The sequence below is a fragment of the Ornithodoros turicata genome, chromosome 4, assembly GCF_037126465.1.
Source record: "Ornithodoros turicata isolate Travis chromosome 4, ASM3712646v1, whole genome shotgun sequence".
Lineage (NCBI taxonomy): Eukaryota > Metazoa > Arthropoda > Arachnida > Ixodida > Argasidae > Ornithodoros > Ornithodoros turicata.
Window position 1 is genome coordinate 68,642,706 of NC_088204.1, and position 15,367 is coordinate 68,658,072.

Below are 15,367 nucleotides of genomic sequence, written 5' to 3' on the forward strand. Positions count from 1 at the left end.
CATAAAGGTTTCGATATTACGCCGACGAGATTTTGTCCCCGTTCCCAGAATTCGGGTTGCCGCCAATCCTGAGAATGGACGAGAATGGCGCGAACCAGGTTTGACTTACTGCAAGTACCTCTGCTCTGGCTGTTCAATGTGAAGCTTATTACTTTCCCTGGGACAGGGTTCAAATTGAAAAAATTCAAATGGGAAGCGTGCAAAGGAGAGTAGACGAAAAGAAAATTCCTTGGCTCAACATAATAGCAGCATTTCGTGTTTGTCTCGTACTTCAAACAATTTTCCCAAAATGTGACCTCTTGTCTGTTCTGTGCATCTGTAGCATGCATGAACCAAGTGGAAGGAAAGTAGGTCATTTGATATGTATACCATACGAGTGAGTTTGAGACCTGTATCTGCTGTCTTGTGATATTTTCCTCACGGTGAGGCTACTAAATAAACCCAAGCAGCACAAAGGACTGGGATTCGGCTGGGAACGTAACGGGGATGATGGGTTCGAGGTGGCCGATATCGCCGTCACGAGCCCGACTGCTTCCCGACTATGTGAGGGGGAAGAATTGAGGGAGAGGGAAACTACATAAAATTATTTCCCGATAGATCCCCGTTCGTGTCCTGGTCAGAATTCTTTCCCGATAGATTCCCATTTGCGTCCCGGCCAGGATTCTTTCCCGATGGATCCCCGTTAACGTCCCGATCTGCTGTGGTGTACTGGCTAAGTATTTCTTCCCGCTCGTCTCCCGATGTTTATGCAGATTCGGTAACACGTGATCGGATGGTACAGCTCGAGACAAAGTTTCTGAAACACGGGTTTTCTGTATTGGACTTTTCCCAGCCACCTTTGGGAAATGCTTGTTGAGCAGAATCCTTGGGGATTCTGTTCAACAAGTGTTCCCCTTAGGCCGCAGGGGAGGCGTAGAGAAGTGAAATACAAAACACCCGTGTTTCAGAAACTTTTGTCCCAAGCTGTACGAGACAGTGAAGCATCCCTTCAGGAAGGAATTTGGCTGTCTGGTATGAGGTAACTCTTTCAAACATTGGGCTGCAGTTCACTTCATGTGTTGTGTTGTGTTGTGTTGTATGACGGAAAACATGCACACGCAGCACCCTGAACAGAAGTATTAATGGAGCCTCACTGCAAAGCACGCAAGTACAAGATACTCGGGAAGAGTCGGCCACGCCCGAACGAAACGACCGAATCTCCCGAATCGAAAAACTCACGTGAAACGAAACGAAGAGAGCTTTAGCAAGTCGAACTGATCGGACGAAAACCGCTGCACCGAAACCCGCAAAGACTACGCTGGAGCTCCCTGCATTTGGGCTACCGCGACTGCCATCGCCATCATCTTTGTTTTGGTTGTCATTGCTGGGTGCAAATGGCCGGCGTGTGTGTTCTTAATGTTTCTGAGCAACAAGTTTTGCAAAGTTTGGTTCGGGGGGAGTATGGAACGCCGTTTTGTGGTCAACGTGGCCAGAGTGCCTCAAAAGTACTCCTGCCGCATTCTGGTCACTGTTATAAATGTGAATCCCTGCCACCATCAGCAGCTTTTAAGTAGATTCATGGCACATGAGGAACCTGCGATGTACACCATCGCACACAGTCAAGAAAAATGTAGCATTTAACCTTGCTTTCCTTCATTATAACAAACAAAAAAAAAAGAAAGAAAGAAAGAACACTAGAGAAAGGGTCGGCAAAACAGTGAGTGTTTTGTTGTTTTTGATTCTATTGATCTCTCACTGTCAGGTTGCACTGCCGATCTGTTCACAATCATAACTAACTAATACCTTAGCTTTGGCCAATCTCATGTTGCAATTTTGCTTCAAACACAACATTCAGGGATTCTTATGAAAACAGCAGCATTTCTGAAAGATCCTGGAACGGCCACAATCTCAAGAGGTAGTACGATTCTACCCGTCGTCATATTTCGTCCGCCAAGCCATTGCGCGGAGATGTTGGCTCCATGCCCATTTCAACACAGGCTCACCCGCGCTCGCTCGCGCGTCGTCGCTTGTCTTCCATGCCACCAGCCAGCGCTGCGCGCTGCCTGTCGCGCATGCGCTGTTCTTGTTGGCTTCGCTTTGGCTGCTGTAACGGTCGTTTCTCGTCGCCGCGTGTAGTTCGCGTAATTGCGAGCGTTCCAGCAAGTCTAAAGCGTTTTAGAGGCTTTGTATTGTTGTTCTCACCTGGTGCTGTCGTTCTTGCAACCCGTCTGATATTGCAACTGTCTGTAAGTGGAAGCGTTTCTTCTAACCGCGAGCAAACCAGTCGGTCTCGTTTGACATGTCAAAGAGTGAAGACGCTACCTTGCATGTGAAGCCAAATCGTTCTTCGCCTTCAGGATTATTGCCGTTTCAGGTGTGTAATTAATATAACTCTGAAGTAATATGTTCGACTGCGCCATGCATTCTCATTGTTCGTTTTACTCTATTTGCAGGGATCTGCGCAACGACAGGGAGATAGAACGCCAAGTGAAGTCGACTGTGTACTTTGTGCAGACGGTATGTCATATGTCTCTACACTGCTCTACATATAGGTGTCCTGCCATCGTATTTTCTGGAACGATATTTCTTGCAGGTTCAGCGTGTATGACGCAGCGGCCTTCAGCAAGAGAAACTCAAGCACCGTGTTCAAATGCAGTGGGGACTCTTGCTGGCCATGACAACGCTTAGAAGTGCTTTTTCGGAAGAAGGACAAGTTGGACCGGAAATGAGGACCTAGGTGTGCTCTTTTGCGCTGTTGTTCACCGTTCGATCATTACCAGTTTTTGTGCCCCCGTGAGTTCAACGCTTAGGTATGTTGATGATAAATGGATATGCGTTAAAAGGTACGTACTCCGGAGTGGTGAATTGTTCTGGTGAAGTGATTCGTTGCTGCTATCTCCTGTTTCGTGAGGGTTCATATACCGCAGGCATGAGGGGCTTTCTTTGCAGAACATTTCAGTAAACCAAGACTGCAGCATTTTCAAGATTGCCATAACCAGCATCAATGCAGCTCTCATGTCAACATCAGCATCAAGACAGCTCTGATGTGAGCATCAGCCAGCGCAGCTCTGATGTTAACATCATCAGAGCAGCTGTGATGTTAACATCAGACCTGATGTCGCTTTTTTTTTCAATAGGGATGCTTCTCCTTGACCATGTTTTTTTTTTGCTTATTGACGTTTTTGTGAAGGAACGCTGAATATGCGCACACCATTGACTGTCAGCTCTAGTCCCGGTCAGCTGTCATTTTTTACAGTTTTCGTTGTAGTAATTGCTAGTCATTTGCACCAAAGGCGCTGGATGTGAACTATTTTCTCTTTCCTGGACTTGCATTTCTCCCAGTCGTTGGCTTTGTCATTTTTTCATAATTTAAATTTTCTCTTGGTAACTCTTGAGTTTCGTAATCCCTACGCTGTGCATTTTACCATTTTTGATAAAGCTCATTCCACGTACCGTGCACATACTATTTTGTGCTGAAGTGCAGCAATTGTTTCGTTACGTCTTATGTTACATGCCATTCATTTTTGTGTCTGGGCAGTACTGAAGCGTGAGCAGATAGGCAGACTGCCTATTACTGCATAACTTCGTTTTCTTTGAGGCACCACCACTTGGACAGGCAGACCGCCTCTTGCTGTATACTTTTTCTTTCTTTTGAGACACTGTTGACGTGCGAGTGGTTACGCAGGCAGGCTGCATATTACTGTATACCATTTCCCACCATGCAGCAATTTTACCGTTACGTCTAATATTAATGCTACAAGCCGTTCATTTCTTCCAGGGCCATTGCCGAAGTGCAAGTGGTTAGGCAGACTGCCTACTACTGCATACCTTTTTTGTTTCCTTTCAGAGACCACCTCTTACTGTGTACGTTCCCCCCCCCTTTTGAGACACCATTGAAGGGCCAGTGGTTACGCAGGCAGGCTGGATATTACGGTAGACCATTTCCACCCTTTTCTTTTCAGGCTACATTGGCAATGACAGTAGTTATGCGGACATGCTGCATATTTCTGTATACCCCTCTTTTTTTGTTTTTCATTTCAGACACAATTGGCATGCATTGGATGATGCAGGCAGACTGCTTAGTGTACACCACTCGTCGTTTAGTCTATTGAGGTGCTCCAAGTGTTGTGTCAGTCTATTTCCTCTCCGAAAATAAAATGTTGGGCTCTACACACACTGTTTACACTCAAAATTATTGTAATTATTAAAAATAAGCATATTAATGCCAAAATATGCATGGGGGGGTAAATATGCATGGGGGGAGCCCCTGCCAGCATTATCGGGGATCCGCCGGGGACCTGCTGGGACCGAATACTTGCTGCCGATGTCGGTCCTTAATCATCCCGGTGTTGCAAACTGGAGGAAGGACCGGTATCGGCTGGTGGCATGCCCCCGACTTTGTAGGATTCTTTCCCGATGCTGGACCGGCTTCGCCCCGGTCCTTTGTGCTGCTTGGGAACGTTCTTTCAAAATTAAAGACTGCGGTGGTGCTTTTGAGTGCACTGTAGGGTCATGCTGTGCGTCCTGGAAGAATTTGAGGAAGCTAGTCGTCATTAGAGGTTTATTTTCACCCTGTAATAGACGATATGCATAAATCCCAGATGCCAGTGCAATGCGGTACATCTTGTGAGCCTGTTCGTTCCTTTGGCACCATCCTTCTCTCCCTCATTCCGAACCTGATGCCATCAGGAAGGAGAAGGAAGCGCCAGGGAATGAACAGGCTCCCAAGACACTGCATCGCACTGGCGCCTGGGATTTATGCATATCGTCTATTGGGGGTTAGTTGGACTCCACTATCGGGGTTAACATAACTCCATCATCAGAGCTTACTATACTCCCTCACTGGCATTTCATATACTCCCCCACAAGTGTTTGATAAGCTCCCTCACAGGCTTTTAGTATGCTCTTCCATGGGAGTTAGCCTAACTCCATTGAAGGTGTTTAGTGTACTCCATCACATGGTTTAACCTGAGTCCATCAGAGGTGTTTAATATACTCTGTGACAAGGGTTAACCCAACACCATTGGAGGGGTCCATCATACCCCAGCATATGGATTAACCCAACTCTGTCAGAGGTGTTCAGTATACTCTGTCACAGGTTGAACCCTACACCATGGGGGGTGTTTATTATACTCTGTGACAGGGTTTAGCTCAACTCCCTCAGAGGTGCTTCATATACTCCGCAACAGGGGGTTAACGGAACTCCGCTGTGGGTTTTTAACCTTACTCCCTCTTGTCCTGGAGTTAAGGTAACTCCTCAGAAGCCTAAAATTTTGCACCTGGGAGTTACAGCTTTTTGCCCCGACAAAGGAGTGTTTTTGACTCCCTTTTTTCTCAGAGTGTACTCTGTACTTCAGCTTACCCTAGTATTTTGTACAAGTGGTGGATGTCCCACGAGAGATGCTTCTTTCTAAGGTTGATTATTATCATCATTCTACGCGTTTTCATAGGAACTGTTGCTGTCGTCCGCTCCGGTAATCCTGCGTCTGCTTCTCCGCGATCAAAATTCAAATTTCCATCGTCCAATCGTGATGCAGATCTCGCGGGCCGATGAGTAGCGCCCCTAGCGGATCGTGCGGATGGTCTCCTCATTGGATTTGTCGATTATGACATGGTCTCTATAATCTAGTAGGTCTTGGTCGTGTGTCACATCACGCAACGCCTTTCCGTTAGGTGTCCCTTTGTGTAAGGCCGCTTTCACACAACCATATGTTTCGTCTGTTTGCTTCAAAAATAGAACCAAAGGGCAATAGAGTCCCGTATTCCAATGGGTCCGTTTTGCCTCCGTGAAAAACACCGACGTACCGTGAAGTTACACGTAAATTTGTCCCCGCAGACCTCACGTGTAACTTCACAGTACCATTACCATCATTGTAAAACCGGCCTATAGTGGCGATTATGATATTAAACCGCCGATTATTAGTGTGAAACCGGCCTAAAGGAGTTCAAACGTGTCCGTGTGTCGGGGATATAAGAGAAGAAAGGCACGACGAACTTATCATCGGTCACGAGAGCATCGAGCCAGCAGGTCGCAACAGCATCCTCCCACTGTTTTCGGTTTGGCGAATTTGAGTTCGCAATGACGATGCAGGGGAAAATATTTTGCATGGTGACTCCTGATTAATATCCTGACGAACGAGTAATGTTAAATGTCTCCCCATTGCTTCATTAAGTCACTATTTTAATAATAAGATAATCGATTTTACCTTAATAATTAAATACTCAAAATGAAAACGAACACTGGCAACTAGGATATCCGATTGGTAACAGCACTCCATTGGTTTAAATCGCCTAGAGCGCTCAATCTTTTTTTTTAAATATTATTTTCTTCAATCTCGGCGCGTAGAAGGAGGCCAAGCAAGACTTCCGGCTTGCCGAATACGCCAGAATGCACCGACAAGCACAATGTAATACATCACTCGGGCAACGTAATCGTCACGGACGAGTGAACGAACGACGTCTAAGCAAGGCGAACAAAGCTCTCGCCGTGTGCCGAAAACAAACACGGGACTCGGAAGCGACCCCGGTTGAACTCTACGCGTGCTCCCATGAGTTATCGCGGTCACAGTTGCCCGTGTTCTTCTGGGTGAGTTATTTCGCCTCTTAAATCTTCGCCCTGTGACTGTTCATTCCATCACTCAGGGATTCGTTAACGTATTACACGCCTGGATGTGGAGTCTGTGAGCCGTGTTTCATCCTTGTTCTCTGTACGCCGGGTGTTCACACGAGCGATGCACACCAGAATATTCCAGCGCAAGTAGCCTAAAGGGACATAGCTGTGCGATGCAATTCGAACGCGAGCGCTCAAGCTCGTGTCTTTTCTTCTATCTACGGAGTACATTCTAGCTGTGGCTCTGCCGCGAGGAGTTCTGTATCGTATTACAGATATTCCATTCATAGAAATATTCCGGTTCCTTGAACACTTCTTTGTGCTTCCATTTTCTTCCACTACACTATTCCGTGGGGATGCCACGCATGTGGATAAACGGATACTGGAAAGGTTAATGGAGCGGGAAGAACGGTGTTACGCCCACGGAACGCAAGGCGCTAATGTATGGGAAGAACACAGGATAACCCTGCGTGCAGGCAGTTGCCACCAGCTCCTGTGGCTGAGTGGTTAGCGTGCTGGCCATGTCACGTCGAGACTGGGAGATACCCGGGTTCGAATGCCGGTGCCGGGGTTGGAGTTCTCCTGGATATTTCTCAGACATTTTCAGACGTATGTCGGAGCAGTTCTCTTAGAAGTCGGCCCAGGACGCACATTCCCCAGGGCGTCAGTGGTAAAGTTGCCCACATACGTAAGGCCGACAAGGCGAGCCCTTTCACCATCACCCCCCCCCCCCCACGCAGTTGTTGTTGTCTTCCTTCTCTAGCATCACGTATGATTTATTTAGGGCTGTGCTTTTTATACACTACTGTGTTCTACGACTAACATTACAACAGTAAGAAAAGTCACTCTTTCAAAGGCTTCAGCATCACAATAGGCGTGGAGATCGTGGAGATCACGTGGTGCCTTCAGCAGAGACAACTGTAAAATCTTAGAAAGCGTAGAGTGAAACCTTACAAATGCGAATCCGAGGACGGTAACAATGTGGGGGAGGTGAACATTGCTTCCAGCACCGTGTGTCGCAGACTTCCGGAGCACGTCAAGGGAACCACAGGTGGTTGGAATTATCCGCAGTCCTGCACTGCGGCACGTGCAGCATGTCACCCTATGTATAAATCTACTCTCTATTATTATTACCCTACGTATGAGGGACAACGAGATATTCAAACTGCACACTATCGATATGAAACTTCCATGGACGGTGTACAGACATTGCTTGGGTTTTGTGAGGTCGTATTTCGCAAGTATGCAGAGTTAAGCACTGGACATGGACTACGGACTACGCAGCCTTGTGCTACGCAACCTACAGTTGGCAATACAAAACGGACTATATGGACTATAATACAACAATACAAAAAAAAAAGATTATTTCTAACGCACTATTGCAGCGGATTTCTCCCGTTTTGGGCCTTGTTATTCCTCCATGGCCGGCCTGCGCTGTCCCCGGACGGTCCCTCCAGCTCCACGCTTCTGCGTTGCGTGATGCTCTTTATTTGGCTCATAGTCGTATCCAACCCGCAGTTTTGGCCTCTTTTGACCAAGAGAAGGCTTTAGACAGGGTGCACCACGGGTACATGTACCAGGTCCTGCACGCTTTTGGTTTCCCTGTTACGGTTACTGACTGGATCAGAACTCTGTACGCCGGAGCTTCAGCTACAATTGGGCTAAATGGGGCTCTGTCTGACCATTTTCCGATAAAGTCCGGTGTGCGGCAAGGTTGTCCTTTGTCACCCGCTCTTTACGCCATGGTCTTTAGTCCACTTTTGGAGTCTCTTGCAACTTTACTCCCTTCACGTATGCTCAAACTACCTGGCTCTACAGCTCGCGTACGCGGATGACCTGTCTCTAATACTTAGAGACAAAGCTTCTGTTGCCGCTGTGTTAGGTGTTCTAGATGCCTATGGCAACGTATCAAATGGGCGCATTATTTGGGCGAGGAGTGTTTTGCTCTTCCTTAATGCTACCCCTTCGTGCCCTGCGCCCTTTGGCATTCCTGTTAAAGACGATGTTCGCATACTAGGGTATAACTTTAATAGTTGCGGACTGTCGCCGTCGTCGTGGCTGAGGGTGCACCAGCGCAGTGTCCCCGTTCTCGCTGATCTCAGAGGTTTGGTGCTCCCTATCACGTGTCGAGCCCGTCTTGCCACCTCATGGCTTTTCAGTAAGTACTGGTACCATGGCAGTGTCGTGATTCCCCCTCGTCAGATCTTGGTGGCTGCTACTCGCACAGCTTTTCGTTTCATGTGGCGTGGCAGCGTGGAATGGGTGTCACGCGCCCGCATGTGCCTGCAGCGGGAGTGAGGTGGCCTATGGGTTCCACATATGGAGACCAAGTTTCTTGCCCTTGGTCTTAAAGGTATTTTTGATGTGCTCATGGAGCCGTGCCACCCTGCCCATGATCTGTTACAGTTCCTCCTGGGTCCTGATGTCAGGTGTTTTCAGCTTTTTCGCAGAGTAGGCCTCGATGTGAGTTTGTCGCACCCCACCTCAGGGAGTACGTCTCCTCCATGCGGTGCCTGTGTGAGTCCTACCCTGGTGAACGCATTTCTACGTGAACTGTGACGCGTCTGTACAAATCCCTCTTGGAGCTTCTCCCCATGCCTCCGGCGGCTGTGGGCCTTGGTGTGCCCCGACAGGTTGCTTGTCAGGTCTTGTCACCGCGGGCTGGCTGGACGCACGTCGGGCTAGGCTGCAATGGCGCTTGGCACACGGCGTTTTACCGCTTCGGGACCGTCTGGCTCGGTACGGAGTCGCCACTCCTTTCTGTCCATTCTGTACTTGTCACGAAACAGCAGAACACGCGTTTCATCAGTGCCTTGTGCCCGATACGCTGTGGCACGAAGTTGAAGTCCTGTTCGGAGTGCCACGCATTCGGTGGGCTGTCATTCAAACGCTCTTTTAGCCTCCCGTCCCGCATCGCGATAGGAAACAGTTCCTCCTTCTGGCAGTTAAGATTAACTGTCAGGTGTGGATTTTTCGTTGCATTGCAGCACAAGGTGGCCGCATACGTAGTGTAGCAAAAGTGCTAAATCTCGTTCGAGCAGGGGTTCGTCGCTTTCTTCGTAGAGAGAGCTGTGTTGGGAGCTGTGCACTTTGCAAGACGATGGCAGACATCTTCGGTCCTCTTTGAAGATGATAGAGGTACGTATGTGCTTCACTTTTAGGTGGCCAAGTAGAGTGTGCCGTTGTCATGTTCGCAGCTTTCCGCGAGTATTCGTTCGTTGCATGGTGACGTCCAGCACACATATTAATCTTGAGATCATATTGCTCTAGAGTTGGCATCTACGCAGCCTTAATTTAGTCCGTGTGAAACGTTAGAGGGAGCCAGTCTGTGTGGCTGGTCTTCCGCTCCGATGCCAATACATAGAATCGAAACGACACCACCCGCTGAATAAATGTTTCCCATACACAGCTGGCAGGCGTCCGTGTCAACGGGCGTATTTTGCCGGTGCATCCCCTTGGGCCCAGCATTGCCATCGTCACTTGTCTGAGAATGTGCTTGTTCCCGCGGAAAGAGCTTCTTGGGCACGCGTTGCGTAAGTATGGAACGGTAATTGACATTCAAGAAGCCCTGTCAAGATCGCAAGAGCAAGCATGGCCTTCACTTGACATCAGGATCCGGGGACAGTCCGTCTTGGAAGAAGAAGAGGAGCGAAGTGAAGTCTGCGTCCCGGTCGGAGAGGCAGCTCTCGGGTTCGTCGTCGGACTCATCTGGTGCCTTACAATTCTAGTATGGAAGTGCGTATACTGACACTTAATGTCTAGGGCTTGAAGAACCCTAATAAGCAAGCCGAAGTAGTCAGTCTCGGGTACAGCCTAAAGTGCGACATACTCTTGCTTCAAGAGGTACATTTTCAAAACAAGTTAGAGGTAGACGCGTTTAAGCGGAAATGTCGGTTGTCTTTGTGTTTTAGTTTTTTTGTAGGCAGAGATGCCTGCGTGGGGATGGTTATTTTCAGTCGCCATCTTCTAAAGGATAGTTTCGTCTCGTATGATAGCGATGGCAGGGTTATTTGGTTTGACTTTTTCATAGGTTGTGCTAAGCGTCGACTGGTGAACGTTTATGCCCCTGCATCCGCATCTCTCGCGAACAGTTTTTTTCCGTGAGGTGGAGGACTGCGTGCGAGTCAACTGTCCTGTCTCGATAGCCGATGATTTCAATTGTGTGACCGACTCAAATCGCGAGGTAGCGGCTCGGAACAGGGTAGGTCTACTCGGAACGCTAGAGGCCTGCAGCGGCTCTTGTCGGTCTTCGACCTGGTTGATGCGTGGTCTGTGCTTCATGATGGCGTTTTCGCTGCAACATGATCAACGGGACCCTCTGCCAGTCGCTTAGACAGGCTCTACGTGTCCCGATCCGCATCGACGTCTGTCGAGGAATGCAGTGTCGTTACTTCAACGTTTTCGGCGACATATGTCAGCGACTACCAGCCTGTGCTCCTAGTGCTCGACGCTGCGCGTACACGCCGTCGCGGTGTGGGGACGTGGCCACTTTCCCTGCTCGTTCTCAACGATCCCGTCATTGTTGCCGACGTTACTATCGGCATCAGAGAATATCTGTCTGGTCGCGACCCAACAGTCCAAGAATGGGAAGGTTCCAAGCATTGGGTGAGAGGTGTCCTGCATACCCGGGGTAAGCGTCATGCAAGAAACCGTATACACGCGAACTGAACTCTCTTTCTGCGAAGATACGCTTCGTTCGCAGGGGCCACCCAACGACGCCTTTGATGTCAGAGCTCCTCGAATCACTCATTCACCGCCGACTCGCTCTTTTGCCATTGCCCGTCCGTGTTTTCCATTGGCTACTTTAATACGCATTGTGTCATCGGAGCGTACCCGTGCACATAGGAACTTCTACAATATTGGCTAGGCCCCCTTCGTCACCACCTCGAACCTGATGCCCAGCTGCAACAAGTCTGTGTTGCAATTCCCACTGTCGACCCCGGACGAGCACCACCGCTCAGAGTGGCCACTGATGTAGCTTCTACAGATGGACCCTCCCGTCGCGCTATACAAGATGCGCAAATTCGGTAGCCTGCTTTCGTTCTGTCTTGGCTTCCTGGTGACATTCAGGGTATACTCTGGAGATTCGCATGGAAAGTTCAGCATACCCGAAACCGACTGGGACGCTGGGGATTCGTACCTCACCTTACGTGCCCTTTTTGCAGACACCCCGAGTCGAACTACTGTCGTGTAGCCAAAGCTTTTTGGCAGAACCTGCGAAGGTCCACACGCATTCGGTGTCCCGTGGACTTTTGTGAAACCCTGCCTCGTCTGCGTTCGCAGATGAGGCAAGGCATATTCATTCCACTTTCTTCCCGCCACCGGCCTCTCGTACAGCCTCCAAGGCCCCTTGTGTGTACATCAGTTTCGAGCTTGGAACTTTAAACGTTTGCGGTCTCGCCAGACGAAGTAGGAAGCCAGTGGTCTCCGCCGGTGCAACGTGCCACCTGATGTCTTCTACTGGGGCGCCTATAGTTTTGGTCTCGGCGCACTATCCGTCGCTACACAGAGTGACGCGGCTATAGGCATTTAAGCCATGGACAACAAACATAAAGGACGAGGCTTAAACGTGCCGTTCTCAAGTTGAACGCCAGCATCGGAATGTTTCTATTAGGACCTTGTGAGGCAAGTGGTGAGAAAAATAACTTTTTCGCAGGGCAAGGCATTCGACAGCGCTGCTGACCACATAGGTACTCAGCAATATAACGCGCTTCTTTTGCAAATTGTATGACAGTATTTAAAATATTGCACGTCTTCGCAGACGACTATGGACAATCGATCGCTTTGATGCATGCCCGTTGAAAGCACCGATGTTCATCAGGAATTCATTTAACGAGCAGAATCGAGTTTCTTCGATCGGGAACAAACAAGATGTACGTACGTTAAGCTTGGAGTGTACTGTATAGCAGTGTGGCGGACGAAACCTAATTATGTTTTGGAATGAGACAGGAAGGGCTCGCTCCGTTCTGTACACTGTAATCGGGAAGACCAAACAGTCCAGTATTAACGTGGAGGTGTTATTGATCATGTACATAAGCCGAGTGGATGCGTTCTTCGCTTCCTCTAATATCGTGATCACTACGTCTGCTTGCAGTGATGCAATTGAATGTTGACTTCCTCGCAAGGTACCTTACCCCCACTCGAACGTTAGTCGACAAAATGACCACAAGGCCAAACCTGTGTCATCGTCGCTGTAGGGTGGTGTGGGCGTAAAGTGTTGTAACCTTCACCCTCTCATACCCATGTTATATCCTAACTAGTAGTCAGGCAAAAATAAACTGCAACGTCACCGAGACCGTTCTTACAGAGCCTAATAATTGACTTCAGGACTGAAGGTCTCACGTGTTGCGGGTATGCTGAAGTAGCGTATGCCAACGCAGGTTATTTTCTTTTGCTTTTTCGCTTTCGTTTTGAGCGTCTTGCGCTTAGAAAGGTGAGACACATCCCCATCGAAAAGTCTGAAACTTTTTTCAGTACTCCACCATTGCTTAATGATGGTTAAACGATAACGGTTAGAGATGGAATGAGGTTAAAACTTAGGCAGGTTCGTGTGACATACTAAAGGTAGTGCAAAGCAGCAGGCAAGCTGTTAATATTGGCAGCGGCATTCGTGAAAGCTTATTGCGAAAGAAACCCACGCTGCAAATTTTATGTGCGACAGAATCACAATGAGAGTCAACTACGCAAAAATACACTACGTTCGGCGAGCCGGTGCGGTTATGGCAGCGGCCCACAGATGTGGCTGTATCCCATTGTTATTGGCATGTTTATGTTCGCCGCCCTGCATGGCGGGAAATGCGGAGTTCGTGTCGGGTCTTAGACACAGGGTTGCGCGTAATATTAAGCCTGAATTTTCTAAAAAAAAGCTACGAGGTGGATTTGAACGAAATTGGTGGCGTTCGTACACTGAGCACCAAAGCTGTCAAATGAGCTGGCAGAATAAAATTGTATACTTTCCGCTTTAGAGTACCTTTAAAAGCGCTAAAACCACGGCGCTGCGGTTGAACGAAGGACGAAACGTCCTTGACTGGGCAGTTCATGGCAGTGACGTGTCTTATTTGTTTCGTCCTTGTTTCCTTCCCAGCACTGGGGTTTCAGCGCTTTTAAAACGGCCAGTGGTCCACCACATACGTCTAGTGGACCATCAAAGAGAGCTTATGGACCATTAGACAAGTCTAGAAGATTACTAGAGAGCTTCGGCATCGAGTACCTTAGAGCGCCACATTTTTACGCCTATAACCCACAGCTGGAAGCATTATTGTGAACAAACAAAACAGCAGCTTTATGGGACGACATCTTTTCAAGGGCAGGTTAGCGTCCCCGAGTCCCGCATTCGAGAACGTGTCATCGACACCGTCAAGGGCCTCAAGACTCCGACGTCGCCTAAAAATACTCGTTTCCAGTCACGGTCCCACTTCGTCTTTTTTGCCGGTCTCTTTGCATGCACGTTTTTGCGAAGCGTGTCCTGTAGGAAGAGCCAGTTCAGCTCTTTTGAGTGAGCGTCTCAATGAAAAGGACGGCGGCGACAGAAATGAACTGCTTTTGCAGCTGCCAGGGCGCTGTAAGAACTGTCGCCAGTGTCGCGCGGGAGGCGGTGTATTTTCATCCTTCTAGTACACAAGATGCAGTAAAGAAGGTGCAATGAATAGGATGTACCAGGGGTCTTTACAAGATTCCACGACACGCGATGGAGGGGCCTGCGGATGAGGCTATGCTTCAGACTTCGCTGAGACACTACGATGAGATACGCGTTTTTTCTAGGCTGCCCCATTTGCAAGTATATTACTGGGTGCCGAAAGACGTGAAAGAGGGTTAGGCTTCACAGAAATGATCGGGTCATGGACGAACTGCGTGAATACATTTTAAACGTACACCTGAAAGTAATAATTTGTTCAGTACTAAGAATACTTCGGTCGTCTTAGTAATCGTAATCGTCTTCGTCATTCTATTCAATGAAATTCAAATGGAATTTAATGGAATTCAACTGGAATTCAACTGGAATTCAATGGAATATTCAAATTATTGGAATTCAAACATAGCCATTCTGAACGACTCTCGTTGCAACCACCATCCTGAACGACCTTGCGACCTGACATTTGTACTTGTACCTTGCAAAGTTTGTTACGATTTTCGAATATGTAAACATCAGCAAACGGACTTTTACAGGCGTCCGATATAAAAGCGGATGCTTTGAGATCTGCTCAAGTTTTGTCCTGACTCCGTGGCACTGACGCTTCCCAGCGCTACAACACAAGTTGCCTGGAGTTATGTCCCGACAGCGACACAGCTGGCCATAAAAAGAAATAAAAATCATTAGCTGCGATCGCCATCGAAATGTCTCGAATGCTGATCTTCACCGACTCAAGAAATTACTTGTGCAAGTGACCTTCGTAGTTTTTGTTTTGAGCCCTGGCCAACCCTTTAAAATGAAACAAATGTATAATTTTGTTATAAATCAGTGGTTGAAGTCACAAACGAATGAAAGTACAAAACGCTTTCGAAATCTTTGTAAAACATGTCGGAAGGAAAACGGGAAAATATGATAAAAAAAGAAGAAAAGATGTTGGTGCACCTAGCTAAATATTCATTAATCTGAAGTAGCCTCAATCAATACTCAGAAGCAAAATGATGCTGTTCAACAGCACGAAGGGTTCCCCACCCAAAATAGCCTCAGCAACGAACCCGCGGTTAGAAACCATCTTGCTTAGACAAAGCAGACGAACCAAGCAAAGGGGAATGCCCCCGCCTTTTGGTGAACTCCTTCTGTCAGGAAAAGTC

At 48.1% G+C, this 15,367-nt stretch overlaps 1 protein-coding gene and 1 long non-coding RNA gene across 13 annotated transcripts in view; one reads left to right on the forward strand and one right to left on the reverse strand.

Annotated features, from left to right (window-relative positions):
• LOC135391779 (neuron navigator 3-like) overlaps positions 1 to 15,367 on the reverse strand; it is a 340,328-nt gene that overhangs the window by 269,384 nt on the left and 55,577 nt on the right. The gene's annotated exons all lie outside the window — the stretch shown is intronic.
• LOC135391778 (uncharacterized) lies at positions 1,445 to 4,151 on the forward strand. Of its 3 annotated transcripts, none has more exons than XR_010422099.1 (4): positions 1,445 to 2,353; positions 2,433 to 2,496; positions 2,573 to 3,912; positions 4,021 to 4,151. It is a non-coding gene; the product is annotated as an uncharacterized LOC135391778 (long non-coding RNA). The 3 variants fall into 3 exon arrangements; XR_010422100.1 differs by having other exon boundaries at positions 2,573 to 3,025; positions 3,827 to 4,151; XR_010422098.1 differs by having other exon boundaries at positions 2,573 to 4,151.